We start from the raw sequence: 14,870 nt of genomic DNA, 5'->3' as shown, positions 1-14,870 counted from the left end.
GTAGATGTTTCCAAGCTACTTTAGTGTGGTTTCTTGATGGAGCTTCCTTTGAGAGCTGGATCAGTGAAATACAAATACACTACTTGGGGCCGCAGCTGATGTTTTGGCAATTTTAGAACCAAGTAGGCTATGAAAAACTACATGAGGGTGTCAGATAAAAACTTGCTCCTATTGTACTTGTAAAAAAGGTTAATCTTACTGCTTTCAATAGATTTCAGAAAAGAAAGAAAAATGCATTTTACTCAATAATTTTTTTATTTTAAAGCCTAAACAATAATGTTAGATGGGAAAACATGGAACCCTTCATAAGATGCTTCAGTGGCTTGGATTTCTCAGTTCCCCATATCTCTAAATAGTTTATTTATTATTATTATTTTCACCATGACCTGAAGTTCCCTTTGGTGAAAAAATAAACATTTCCCCAAAGCCTTCCCCTCTAAAAAGTGCAAAGACAGATCCTCAGATAGGATAACACATCATAGCTCCAGCTAAGAATCTGGGTTTTTAAGTTTTTGTCGGAAGGGCTGAGGAAAAAATTGTTGATATTTATTTATATGTTTTACAGGTTTCCAATAAATTAAGAACTAGGTCAAGAGTAAGGGGTTAGTTCAGGGATACTGCGAGCCATTGAACCAAACTGTTACCCTATATATGATGGAAATCACTTTAAGCACCCCTAATTCCAGCACCTATGGGTTAGTTTAAAAAGTAAGTGTAACCCCTAGAATACATTACCATTTTGGGTTGCAATCCTGAGGTAATAGTTAAATTCAAAAACAGGTTTGTACATGAGACAGAGAACCAGAAAGAGCAGAATACATTAAAGTCTTGATTGCTCTGTGACCAAAAAAGAAGTGAACATCTCAGGTAAAATAACTGATTGTGACACAAGACAAAGCTGGGGGTATCATTAAGGTTCTGAACCGGAAAATATCTAAGCACATAAGCAGCTTTCCACATGTGAGTAGTTTCAATGAATTCTAGGACTACTCATGCCCATATGCATACTTCTGTGAATATGTGTTTGCAGGATCAAGGCCTTAAATTACTGACTTACTAATTTACTTGTGACCTGCAGTCATTCAAAATCCAACATCAAACCCAAGAGAGAAATTGAAGATGGTGATACATAGAAACACAGTTGCAGAGTGAATTGAATGTATAGCTGAGAAAGTGTACATCTTTCAACTAAAGATGGATTTTAAGCCACAAAATCAAAATCAGGATGTAGATGTCAAACAACCAGAAGTTCACCTCCAGTCCCATCCCTACATCCCATACTCTAAACTTCTAATAAGTGGTCCCAACAGTCAATCTTCCGCTATAGATAGATCACCTCAATCGATCTCACAAAACCATGGGATTAGATGCTTCCTACAGAAATGATTACTTTTACAATTAAATTAAATGTTGATGTGTATGTTTATAGGTGAGGAAACTAACCAAGGAATACTGTGCTCTGTTATTCTAGGTGTAAAATTCCTTCAGAAGGGGCTCAGTCAGACATTAAGTAAGGGAATGAAAGTGGTGGAAGAGAGGCAAAGCCCAGTGTTTTGTGTAGTAGACTTGGATCCAGGGATTCTTATTCCAACTCTAATAGAGACTCTCTTTCCTTGGGGGAGTCAATGTTACTGCCTCCGTTATACCAGTCATACCAATTACCAGCTTTTGAATACAAGATTTGATGCTCCGGGACTAAATCTAAGTTTTAGAAAAGAGAGAGAGTCTGAATGTTTTTTTTGAATGCTCCTCTAATCAGCAGCTGGTTTCTGAAGGCTCTGAATGAATCTTTATAAAATGCTTTTGTCCATTTACATCTGCTAAACATGGATTTTTCCATTCTTCCCCCTTTTATGTTTTTAATGCAGCAGTACTAAATATGACTTTCTCAAGAAGCAAGCCAACCACAAAATCCTCCATACAACCCCCAAAACAGACATCTCGGTTCATGGTGATGCTCTATTACAGTCCATCTTCTTTTATGAAGAGTACCTGGAATATGAGGCAGCCCACTATTTAGACAAATGATTGAAATCACTCTTGTCTACTCAAAAGCTTCTTTAAGGGCTTCTGTAGAGCAGGACTGTCCATCTCGTAGATAAAACAGATTCCAGGCCATGAGGCAGGCCCAGGCTAGTCTTGAAGAGTTAAATAAATTTGCTGAAATTCAGCAGCATTACAAGCCATTCCAAACTACAGTTACTATAACCCAGACTGGCTGTCCTCTGCATAAGCACCAATGTGACTTTGTGGACTGCTGAGACTCAGTCTGTTATAACTGGCATCAGTTGCCACAGGCAAGTAATCACAAGAAACTGACCTTGGCAAAAACACATTTTACACTTCAGTGCTGTTCAACTGTGTTAAACTAGAGAGAGCAAGAGAGACAGAGGGGGAGGGAGGGAGGAAGAAAGACTGAAGGATAGAAATGATCACAGCAGTTTTCATCTGTACCCATATTTAAACGGCTGTTTACATCACCTATACAAGGAAACCTCAACCTGCACGGCCTCATTTTCAAACCACTGTTTAAAATAAACAGACACTAAATTAATAGAGCTGCTACTTCTACAGTTTAACTCTCCCGGAGGTTAAAACACGCAAGACACCCAGAACTAGGCAGTTTTTACTTCCTACCCCTCTGTATCACCAGATTATTGACCCAATGAGTGGTACATTTTACAGTTCTTGTGCTTCTTCAGCCACACAAGACGTTTGCTGAGAGCATCCTGGGGTCAGCAGCAATCAACGGAGACTAAATTCAGTCACTGAAGTGTGAAACAGGAGATTTTAGTCCTAATTTATATCTCAACACAACCTAACTATGGAGTCCCTTCAAATAACTCCACAGTAATTAGCGTACACAAGGCTTCAGCTATCTAAAGTGGTCATGAGTTTAATTGTAGATCTGGGTCAAGGACCAGTCTTAAAAGGATCAAGTATCAGCTATGGATTTGAAACATTTAAATAATGTCATCACACTGCAGCTCACTTGCTTGCTCTCCCTCTTGCTTGATTCTTGAAAGATCATGAGGTATGCTTTGTGACATCAAGGCTGGACTCCTGTCCTGAGGTGTCAGGGGCTGCCAAACAAAGTTGATTCCTCCCCTGCAGTTTGTACAGGATGCATTGGCCTAATTACTGTAAGGGACAGGCAGAGAGTATTCTGCCTACCTGCTGCTGCATTCATTTCACTAACTGTGCATATGGGCATGGATCGAGTTTAACTTTTAAGGCTTTTAAAGGATGGGGTCCTAGACACAATGCTTAAAGTGGCTCAAAGTAAGATGGGGGAGGCATCAGTTCTGTGGCAGTCTTCATCGGTCTTGATGTTATGCAATGATTTGGTGTCACATCGACTTGTGCAACGGTATGCAGCAAGAGGAAGAAAATGAGGATGAGGAAATTTATCAAAAGGTAAATCCTCCCATCCACAAACACTGTGTGCCCCTCTATCTTTACCACCTTGACACCAGGGATTGCCTTTCCATTTAACACTAACACCCTTAGTTCAGAGCAAGGACTTTCATCCAGGTCTCCCACATCCCATGTGAGTGCCCTGACTTCTGGGCTACTGCCTATTCAAGGTGGGTGTACCTCTCCACAGAAATTCCATCCTAAACCTAAGGCCTAGTCTACACTGGGGGGAGATCAATCTAAGATATGCAACTTCAGCTACGAGAATAGTGTAGCTGAAGTCGATGTATCTCAGGTCGACTTAGAATCACTTACTTTGCGTCCTTGCGGCACGGGATCGACGGCCGCCGCTCCCCCATCGACTCCGCTTCCACCTCTCTCCATGGTATCGCGTACACTAGATGCAATAAATTGATCCCCGATAGATCGATCACTACCCGCCGATCCGGTGGGTAGTGTAGACATGGCCTAAGAAGTTTCCGTTTCAAATAGTGGACATTTTCTAAAAAAAGCATTTAAAAAAATAATCCCAACCAGCTTTGAATATAATTATGCTGTTTCTGTATGTGCATAAATTTTTATACATCTTATATACAAGACCCTGATAATATTATTTGAAGTGTTACTGGCATGAATTTAGGTCGTCTATCTTATACTCATATTCCCACAAGAACATCAGAAAGACCCACACAGCTACTTACTCATTGCATAGTTTTCAGAAAGATTCCAGTTGCATCCTTTTCTAGGCACTTTAAACAATGTTATAGTAGGGATGCTGAGAACCACTGAATCAAACTGTAAACTCTGGATATGATGGAAACCACTTCAAGCCAGGAGGTGTGGTAGCACCCCCAGTTCCAGCACCTATGATGACATGAAGTGACCAGTTTTTCCATTCAGAATATTATCTGCCCCTTTTAACTCTCTCCTACGCAAAGATGATTTAATACTAACAAAAGTAAGAGGCTTGTTTGCTTTCAAATATTTAAACTGGAGCTTAGGTTTTCTATTACAAATCTAATTTTGCATTTGAGAAATTGTGCTTACACTGCTTTATCAATCTTTAAAATTTTCTAAATATTTTTTAAAATACACAAAGTATGAACTGTTTGTGTTTTGCAGGGGAATCGCACGTCACAAAACCAGCAAAGCTTTTGAAATTTAGACAAAGGTCTGAAAAAATATAAAAAAGCCTCTTCTCCCAACAAAAGTTTCAACTATGTGAACAATGAAAATTACAGAACTTAATGAATAAGCCAATTACTTAAGTCAATTTGCTCCATTAACATTTGCTTTTTTAGTCCAGGGGAAGGTGTGCAAAGTTAAGTAAATTTGATTTCTAGACTATCCTTCAACTTTGTGATTTTAGTGAAAATTACATTCAGACCTTTCCTTCCTTTGGTATACTGCAATATACAATTTCACAGATATTTATGCTGTATTTTATCAGCTCAGTGCTGCTACTGCTTTTAGAGCTAAGTGGCTTTCAAGTAAACTCACAAAAGCTTTGCCTCAGATTCCACAGGCTTGTGTATGTGTGGGTGTCTCTCTCAGCACCCAGGCCTTGCCAATATGTAGGATTAAACTACTTTCCAAGGTTGAATAAGCCACCATCTGTCTATCTTGCGTGGTGCTGTGTGCCATCCAGAAGATTTGTCCCTTGGAGCATGTTTCTACCATATGTCACTCTTGAGTGATCAGCCATACCAAGACAAGTGGGGAAAAAATGACTGTCTAGCTGGAAAACCCTCTTAGAATTCCAGAGGAGATTGGCCAAGGCTGCGTTTGTCAAATAGCAAGGTCCTCCTTAACCTCTAGTGACTTTTGTATGGCTGGAACTTGAACACATTTTCCCAAAGCTCTGTAATTTGGATGATGCAACTACACTTCATTGCCCACAGACCATGCACTTTTAGTCAGTCTCAAGAGGACTGAGCATAACGTATTTTGGAGACAGAACCCAATGGGCAACCAGGGAAGAGTTCGTGATTTTATGTGCTTTGGGTTTCATAATAACCAAATTAATAAGACACAAAAAAACAAAGTTTAGCACGTACCTAATTCCAATAAAAAGTCCAAACTTTACTTGGTATTAAAAAAAAAATCAAATAGTTCTCATTCCAAACAAACAAAAACGTTAATGATTTAATAGGCTTTTTTTCTAGCACAGTGTTGCATCCAGGCTGGCTGCTTCTATCCAGAGTTAGTATCTAATTAAATCTTAAGCCTCCAATTTAATAAGGTTCAGGTGATCAGGATGCATCTAATGGAAAATGACTCACCACCTTACTTCAGGCTCAAGAAGGCCACCAAATATGGTGATTCCTACAACTGTTTAAAAAAACTGAACTCATAGACCAGTGGTTCATTTACTATTACCAAGTGACTTTCAAGGGCATTTGGTTATGCACCAGCTTAATACCAACAAGGAACTGACTGGATTGATTTCTTAGTTCTAAGGAGTACTTAATTAAGAATGTGAAATTAACTGTGTGAATTAAAGTAAAAAGCTAAACAAAACAAAATCTGTGTCTCACCACCTACTAGGGCAGGTAGAAAAAGACTGTAGGAAAGCAAACATGGTACAGTTTAACCACTTGCTTAGATAATACTCCCATCTCAATTTGCTGGTAATGACCCTGAAATCAGTATATCTCCAACATTCAGTTCCTCTTTAGCCTAGTCACCCAGAGTATCGTGTTCTCTCCCCTTAGCCAAGAAAAACTAAACATATGAATTCCATGACAAGAAATTTCAGGTGGCTCATCCCATCTCAATATGAAACCACTAGTTTGAAGCGCATCCCCGCACCCTGCTCTGTCTGGCAACCTTCCCCCATTACCTTTCCCTTCTTTAGACCCAAATAATCTTCTCTTTGCGATAAAACATGATTTTTGGCGGCATGTGTCACTAACTGTCTGAGAGGATTCCAAAGTGTTGGAAGTGGGTTAAAGGGAAGGGAAGGAGAGTGAACTCATCCTGTGTTGCCAATTTCAAAAGTTCTTATTGATCAACCCTTGCTCAAAGTTAGCAAACTCAGTTTCCTCAGGTGGCACCAGCTACAATACTCCCACAGTATTGTCTGTAGCAAAACTAGAGTAGAACCTATTAGAGTAGAACCTAAACCTAACATATCAGCCAATATGAAGACCCTCATGTATCAGGACAGAGAAGCAAATGAGGCAAACAACATAGAGGGAAAACATGTCACAATGAGGGGGAAAGGAATGACTTTGGTTTTCTCATTTTCCACTAGGCATGATCAGATGTGTTAACATTTGTCACTGGCTTGTCTCACACTACTGGAGACCCAAGAGTAGGAACTCAGTACACCGATAACTTTAGAGAAATATTACTACTTTCAATATTACTTAATTAGCACTTAAATTATATGGTGTTTAGTGTCTTCAAAAGACATAAATGCACATCTGAGGGAGCATTTGCTTGTATTTCCCTAAAGCACACTGGGAACATAAAGAATCACCATGGCTTATACTCTCAAGCACTCACTGGCTCTTCAGTAAGATTCCCATAAAGAAGCCTGTGAAGCGTACACAGCTATGTGCAGAAACCATGCCCCTAGGAAACAAGTCACTTTGGGAGGCAGCTAAAATTTTTCATATATATATATTTATGCAAAACTCCAGCAAACCATCTATTAATAGCTATACAACTAATGTACGTAAAGGGCAGCGGCAGTGCAGTCTCTATTTCCATGGGAAACTTCACTCAGAGAGGAAGGCTGTTGAGAATGTTCTTATAGACAACTACTCTCCTCTTAGACTGAGGCCAAGCTGTCAAAAGAGTTTCTCATATTTATCAAACTTCCATTCTGTGGTTCAGTGGGAATATTTCTAATGTTCATTCCTCAAAGTCATCAGCACAGCAAAGATTATAATGGACAGAAACCAACAAGAACCTAATTAGTTAAAAAAAACACAATTTGATGAGAGCTTATCAAATACCACTAAAAACTATGTAATAGCTACCCCTCTCTAATTATAAGGTCAAAGCTGCAGCTCCCTGGTACCAGAGACAAAGAGAGCTTGTTGCTATGAAATGGTATGTTAATATAGTATATAAAACAAAGTCAACTCTACCCCACTCTCTAATTGGAAACTTACATGCAAGTCATAACTCATGTGAGCAAAATCTTTAAACACGGAATAAAAACAACTCAAGGTTTGCTAGCTTAACTCAATAGGGGATATGAGAAGAGGGGCTAGGGAGAAACAGACCCAGTCTTTCAAAGCAACAGAGATTAAATTACTCTGCTCTGCTCATCCAAACTCACTCCCCGTTTCCCCCTCCTCCACACCAAACCCAAGAAAATCTGCCATCGCTCTAGGCTCAAAGAAAAAACAGGCCCAGCTGCCTTAAGCCAAACAACGTGCAGGTTTGCTGTCCTCCCTGCTGTTTTGGCTCGAGCTCTTCAGACTGGAAAATTCAGAAGCACGATCTCCCCAGCTTTATAAATGCCAGAACCATCTAAGAGGAAAATAGGACAAGGCCACCCCCAGGCAAGTTTGTACTAAAATCTGCTGGCTGCAAGGCAGAACTACAGTAAACATCACATAGGACAGTCTGCTCCTTGGAACTTATTCCACAAGAACAATGCAGCCTCCAAAGAGACAGCATGTTAAGGGGACTTTTTCTGTCCATGAATGGACAGAAAAAGGTGGCCAACTGAACAACAAATTATATGAAAAATACACTGTATTTTCAACAGTAATCAAAAAGACATAACAGCAGAATTATCTACTCCCTCCCAAGGAAAACACACAATTCAGTAGCCTAGAATACCTCCAAAATGCATGAGAGCAACAACACATCTATGAATTACAATTAACTTAGTGTAATGAAACAAACAACAGTGAGCAGTTAGATTGCCAATACCTTTTTTTTTTCCCAGAAAATGGTTTAATAAAGATTCTTGCAGCAATTGAGAAACAAGAACTACAGTGATGAGTATATGTTTTAATACACCTTAGACTATGTCAATCCAGAAAAAAACAAGCCAAAACAGGAGCTGAAACATCTTTTTTCCTGTGTGGCTCCAATTTGTAAGCAAGTAGCTGAACAACATGCTCTCCAGCCAGATGGCTGAAATAAAAAGCACACTCTTTTTGATTAATTAGGAAATAAATGGATCTTCTATTAGCACAACAATTTACCATGCAGGAGACCCTGGCTCCTGTTAAATTTTGGGACTCTCACACTATCAGGACACCATGAATTATCACGCTTTGAATCTGGAGCCTCCAGGAGCATCATGAGTTTACAGTTTCCCATTTCAGAGGTGAATACTACACACCAGTCCAGAAAAGTATCACATCCAATATTGAGGTACTGGAAAGATCATCAACCCTTTCAGGAGCCAACAGAGAAACAACACTGTATGAGGGAGAGGTTTTCTACAGCAGAAAATGGCAGCCCAGACTAGAATAGGATGAAATTCTTACAATCCCAATAGGGATTACTAGAGATTCTGAGTCCCTGCAGGGAGGAAAATGAGCCCTATTGGAATACATCCTTTGTCAGGAGTGAGCAAGAGAGGTTTCCACGCTGAAGTTGATTTTCTTGCTCAAGTGAGGTGTTGGAGAGTTAAATCGTCTGACAGAAAAGCTGAAGCACAAGAAGCAGCACTGCAAGCTTCCCCACCGGCCTGCAAACACAGAATACTGACACGCAGGGACCTGCTTCTAGGGCTAAAAATGGGAATTCAGTCTCCATGTCCAGACAGTCCCAGGTAGGGTGACCAGATGTCCCAATTTTATAGGGACAGTCCCGATTTTTGGGTCTTTTTCTTATATAGGCTTCTATTACACCGCTCACCCCCAGTCCCAATTTTTCACTTTGCTGTCTGGTCACCCTAGTCCCAGGGTTCCCTGGTGAGACTGCAAGCAGGCCTATTAGCTCCTCTTGTGATGGTGCTGGAGGGCCACAGGGTGCTAGGGAGATACTAGGAGAGGAAGGGGATGAATAGCACTATACACAGACATATGATCACACAGGCAGATGCGCACACTTACGGTATCAGTGTAGGATATGGTGATGCTAGTGGCTTTTCAGGAGGAAGGGAACTGAGCTCCTCTGTGGAGCCAACTCCTTCACCCTCCACCAACTTTGGGACAAAAATCACTCCACTAGTCCCTGCTCATCCAACATTTTTGCAGTGGCTGCTTGTGCTCTTGTGACCAGCCTGCTCCCAATTTAGGTCTTGTGGTGGAACAGCTGCTGTAGGTGCAGTTCCATCAGTGGCCACCAAAGCTGCTGTTGAAGAGCTTCCTTCTCCCTACAGGAAAGCTCCATGCAAGAAAAGCCACTTAAGTACCCCAAACTCTGCAGCGTATATCCGAGTGGGAGGCTCCAGAGCAGGGGCACTTCATAAACGGTGCCTCTGCAATGCATTGAAGAGTACAGCAGCCACGCCTCATGACTAAGGGGCAATTTCAAAACTGCCCTTAGTGAAGGTGTGTGAAGCGGAGGAGGATTATAATGTCCCACCTCAAAATTATGGCTCAGAGAGGCCACTGAAATCAGAACATTTTAATGCAACTGTGCTACATGTGCAACTGAGGTCAACACATGCTTTAGAAGCCATTTCTGCATAAAGGGAGCAGCAGAGAACCCCTGCCTAGTAACCATCTCCATAATCTTTTTTTTTTATACCAAGTAAAGACATTTTACCTGCTCAGGGAAACCATGTCATTTCTCAGTGGCACGCTCACATCACTGCTCCCTGCAGGGAGTAACTGGCTACTGGGGAGAGGGGGGAAAAAGTCCATCCTGAAACTGAAGGAGAAATCTACAGAAAACCCTGATATTGCAAAATATATTTGTCAGTTCTGGCATACGTGTAATAATAAGAGAGGGGAACACAGCTGTGCCACTGTAAGCTTGTAAGTGTAGACATGGTCTTAGTCTCTTCCCTCAAGAAATTTCACAAATGTATAACATGACACCAACAAGGCAAATATTTGCAAATCAAACATGAAGATTGCCTGGCTTGGTTGAATATGAATCACGGCACTCCCTCTGAAAGCATGACACATCACTAAAAAAAGAAAGCAGAATCCCTTGCTAGTACACACTTTCTGATGCTTCTGTATCAGAAGTGGTAGAGGACACTTAAACTAATAACTTTACTGAAATAAAGATCTGAGATGGGAACCCCTAAAAAGGGGTTTGTGGTCACTGCAAACACTTGAGTTGTTGTGATTAAGAGTGAAGCATGATTCGTTTCCTTCTGGTATTGCAAACCTGCTAGACATACCTGCCCAACTTCAAGATCAATATTGATGCTTTGGTGCTTCAATGAAAGTTTGCCTGAGAACTTGAAGTAGTAAGGATACCAGGTAGCTTTTAATAGCAGTTTTCAATTTTTCTACTTTTAAAACAGGTTACTGTTTTACAATGATACTGTATTAAAAGTTAGACACAATCGGCAACACATAAAATACATCTGGGTCAGCTAAAGATATTAGACATTTCACTTCCCTTACCTGAGAGACAGGCCTGTGTCACATCTATCTGGGAGTCTGGAAAATACTAGTGAGAGGTTTATTGGAATTCAGGCTACAGTATTTACAGGATGTTTTTAAAACTATAGCTCATGACTGAAAGAGACTGTGATTAAATAGTGTTAAATTAATAGACTGACAGAAAATAGTGCAGAGAAATCAATTTAATCATCTAGACCAGTATTTCTCACCCTTTTTGATACCAAGGATCAGCTTGCTGCCTTCCTATTCTGTATCAGGGAGATCTCAGGGAACGGCACCAGTCCATGGACCGGTTATTGAGAAACACTGATCTAGACTATCAACTCAGATTAGGAGATGTTAGGAAGTTAGAAAGGGGATTTCCTTGAGGAACAAGCACAGGAGAACTCCAAGGCATTTTTTTCTCTTTATCAAAAAACAGTGGTGGATGTGGACAATTTAAAACTCCACATACATGCCACGGACGGTGCAAGTTATCTTTGGAAAGGCAAGGCAGGGAACACCACATACACAACTCACGAAATACATGTCAGCATTCTGAAGCAGACCTGTAAATCAATGTTTTTTCAGGAGAAAAGAAAATGCCTGAATGCAGATTGATTAGAGTAGAGGAGTGATAGAACTCCTGCCTTTCCTGATTGAGCAAATAACTTATCCTTTGTGTGTCTCAAACTTCTCTGACATTCAAAAGAATAATGTTTAGAGAGGGTCAGATAAAGATCAACATTTACAAATCCTAACAGAAATCTTTTAATTACTTTTAAAATTTCAATTTAAAAAGTGTTTTCATTTGGGATTAAAACATTCCCTTGTTGTGTTTACAACCCACATACTGTGCTAGTCTGCCCGAACAAGAAAGTGAAACAGACTCAAAACAGAAGCGAAGCAGACTAAGGATAAGTCTTCATGGCAGAGTTAACCTCGGTGATCAGCACGTAGTTCTGAGCACCCAGGTTAACCTAATTTGAGTCTGAGAAGCAACAACTACAAAACCAGTTGAGCTGCTGCAGACACATGGGTGCTGTGCTTCCCTGTGTATGTGACTAGGATTTGTGGGGGCATATCACATGGTTCTTTGTGTTTCAGTAAGCCAAGACGCTCTATGATTCTTTTCCAGTAAATTGTGAGAGAACTTGTCTGTCCTTCTTGATCTGGGCACATTGGTGGGAGAGGGGGGAGAGGACTGTAGGAAGGTGTTTGAGGACTATCAACACTCAAGTGGTTTAGCCTGTGTCTTCACTACAAAGTGGGCAGGTAACCATTCCAAGGGTAAGCAGCATTCAGGCTGTAGCCTATAGCCCCACATGGGCCAACTAGCCAGGGTTTAAATTGCCACCAAACTTGGCCAATGGATTGCATGTGTGGACGGAAGACAAGAGAGGAGCAACACACAGGTAAGAGGTTGGGTTAATTCTACAGTAAAGTCAAGCCCTTATTTGTTCTTCTAATAGCCAAGCTAAAGTACAAAGAGTAAACAAACAGCATAAATAATGAAAAATAAACTTGAATTTTTTTAAGTTAACTATGTTTGATGCTCCATGTTGCTGCAGCACCCCAGAAAAGTGTGACTCAGTCACAATTCCTCCCCACCTCTCTCCTTGTTTCTGAGGAGGAGTAGTTTACTTCAGTCCTTTCCAGAGGTACCATACTCCTTCCACTGGTTCAACTCCAATAGCCAGCAAGTTGATGGGGGCGCAGACCTAGCTCCCCCACTTCACACCCTACCTGTCTACTCCCTGCTTACCTGCTCCGGGAGTATGTGGGGCTACTGTTCTGCATGGTCCAGGCTCCTCCCACCTAGACCGAGAGAGACCTAAGATTGTTGATCAAGGAAGTCAGGGAGAGGGAGATGCCTCCACTTTAGTCCCCTGTGCAGTTGCATTAGGGCCAACCACAACCTGGCCCTTATATTTACACCAGCACTCTGCCAATGACTCCCCCATAAGATCTGCTGTTACAGAAGTACAGGGACCACCCCCACAGGTGCTTCCACATCACTGGTCCCAGGTTCATTCTGCCAAGCATGTTACCCTGAAAACCAGTCTCAAGTTTTAGAGAGAACGGATAGCAACCTGAGCTGTGAGGGTGTTTTTGTTTGCGTAATATACTAGCACCACAGTGCAAGACACATAACTGTATTTTGACAGGATAAAAGAACAAGAAACTAAATTCAAAATCCAGCACAATGTGGCTTCATCATTAAAAACTTGATTTGATGCTGCTCAGCCTATCCTCATTCTTGTCGATTTCGTTATACTAAGAGGCAGAGAACTCTGTAAACAGATTTGCTTAGTTTCCATACAGGTTGCCAAATTTCCATTCTGTGGAACCAATTTTAATCAGGAAGAAAAAAAATGAATCCAGTGTACGTCCCCAGCCCATTCCTCATAACGTCTCTCTTATCCAGAATACAGGGTAAAAAGTTGGAAGGAGGAGAATCAGTCATAGGGGATCAAGTCCGAATGTTAATTTCTTTATTTAAAAAAAAAGAGAAAGAGGGATATACACACAGACGCACACACAGAGCCACCAAACCACACTGTTCTATAATTCTTCCTTCCCCTCCTTGAAGCTGTGGAAAGTTTTTAAACTTAAGGCTGCCAACAATGACCTTATTATAAACTGGAGTTCCCAGTTATTTTTAAGGAATTTGGTTTTAGTAACTTTCAGCTGAAGCAGTTTCTCATGAAAATACTTCTAAACCATTAGCTTGGCTATGAATCTTTATTAAAGCAAAATTGTGCCTAGCTTCTGAACACATTGTATTTCCTTTGTACTGTGCCTTAGCCTTCAAAAAACTAGTGCAGCTAAAAGATTAAAAAGGCACTTGAGGTAGAGAGAGAACAAATGCATGAAAATTGCAAAAAGAAAAGGAGTACTTGTGGCACCTTAGAGACTAACCAATTTATTTGAGCATAAGCTTTTGTGAGCTACAGCTCACTTCATCGGATGCATACTGTGGAAATGTATGCATCCGTTGAAGTGAGCTGTAGCTCACGAAAGCTTATGCTCAAATAAATTGGTTAGTCTCTAAGGTGCCACAAGTACTCCTTTTCTTTTTGCGAATACAGACTAACACGGCTATTACTCCCACACCCCAACCCCAATTTTGTGAGCATTCATGGCCCGCAATACAATTTCTATTCCCTGTTGTGGCCCTTGGGCCAAAAAGTTTGCCCACCCCTGGTCTAGGAGAAGCAGACTGAGCTTGAAGCTAGGAGACCCTAGTCTTTGGTCTCATCTCTTCTAATTAATAGTGTCCCCTTCTCCAGGCAGCAGGCAACTATCATTTGTGGGAGTTTGTTAGTTTGATCCCAAGTCCCACAATTTCTTTAGTTTCTGGTATGCATGCCAGAATGTACCGCACAAAAAGCCAGGGCATAGAGCAGTGTGATGGAACAGTGCATCATGGGATATCTGCCAAGAATGTTGAGGGGTCAGTTTGAACTAACGCTGAACAGTGTGAATGCAATGATTAACAACAAAAGTGCCCTAACAAGTGGTGTGGATGCTTTTCAGTTCGCTACAGTTAAATCAATACATTTTAGAGTAAACAAACTACATCTCTGTCATAACGCCATGTAGGCATTATTCCTTCCAGTTTACAAAAGGTGACACAGGGTCAGCTCAGAGCTGTGAACAGAACTCCGAACTCATGAACTCACAACAATATGATTGAAGAAAGTCTCATTTGTTCAGTCTCTCTGGTTTTCAGAATGCATATATGCCAGCTACGTGATCTTGACTCTCCTGTCGGTAACCACTGCTAACCAGCAGATCATACTCTGCTCTCACAGCTCAGAATAGAATCCAAAAACCTTCATTCCCAACACTGCACTGCTGTCTCACAAATAGTTGTTGACCCCTTGCTAACTGTGTGTTACATTTACTACAAGGGGCTAGCCCACACAGGGCATGTCTACACTGGAATAAAAGACTGTACAAGAG

The 14,870-nt window shown here is 40.9% G+C and overlaps 1 protein-coding gene across 2 annotated transcripts in view; it reads right to left on the bottom strand.

Moving 5' to 3' along the window:
• Positions 1 to 14,870, bottom strand: part of LDLRAD4 (low density lipoprotein receptor class A domain containing 4) — a 450,512-nt gene that overhangs the window by 382,407 nt on the left and 53,235 nt on the right. The gene's annotated exons all lie outside the window — the stretch shown is intronic.

The sequence above is a fragment of the Caretta caretta genome, chromosome 2 (assembly GCF_965140235.1).
Source record: "Caretta caretta isolate rCarCar2 chromosome 2, rCarCar1.hap1, whole genome shotgun sequence".
Classification (NCBI taxonomy): Eukaryota; Metazoa; Chordata; order Testudines; family Cheloniidae; genus Caretta; species Caretta caretta.
The sequence above is the reverse complement of the archived record's forward strand: the minus strand, read 5'-3'. Positions and strand labels throughout refer to the sequence as shown.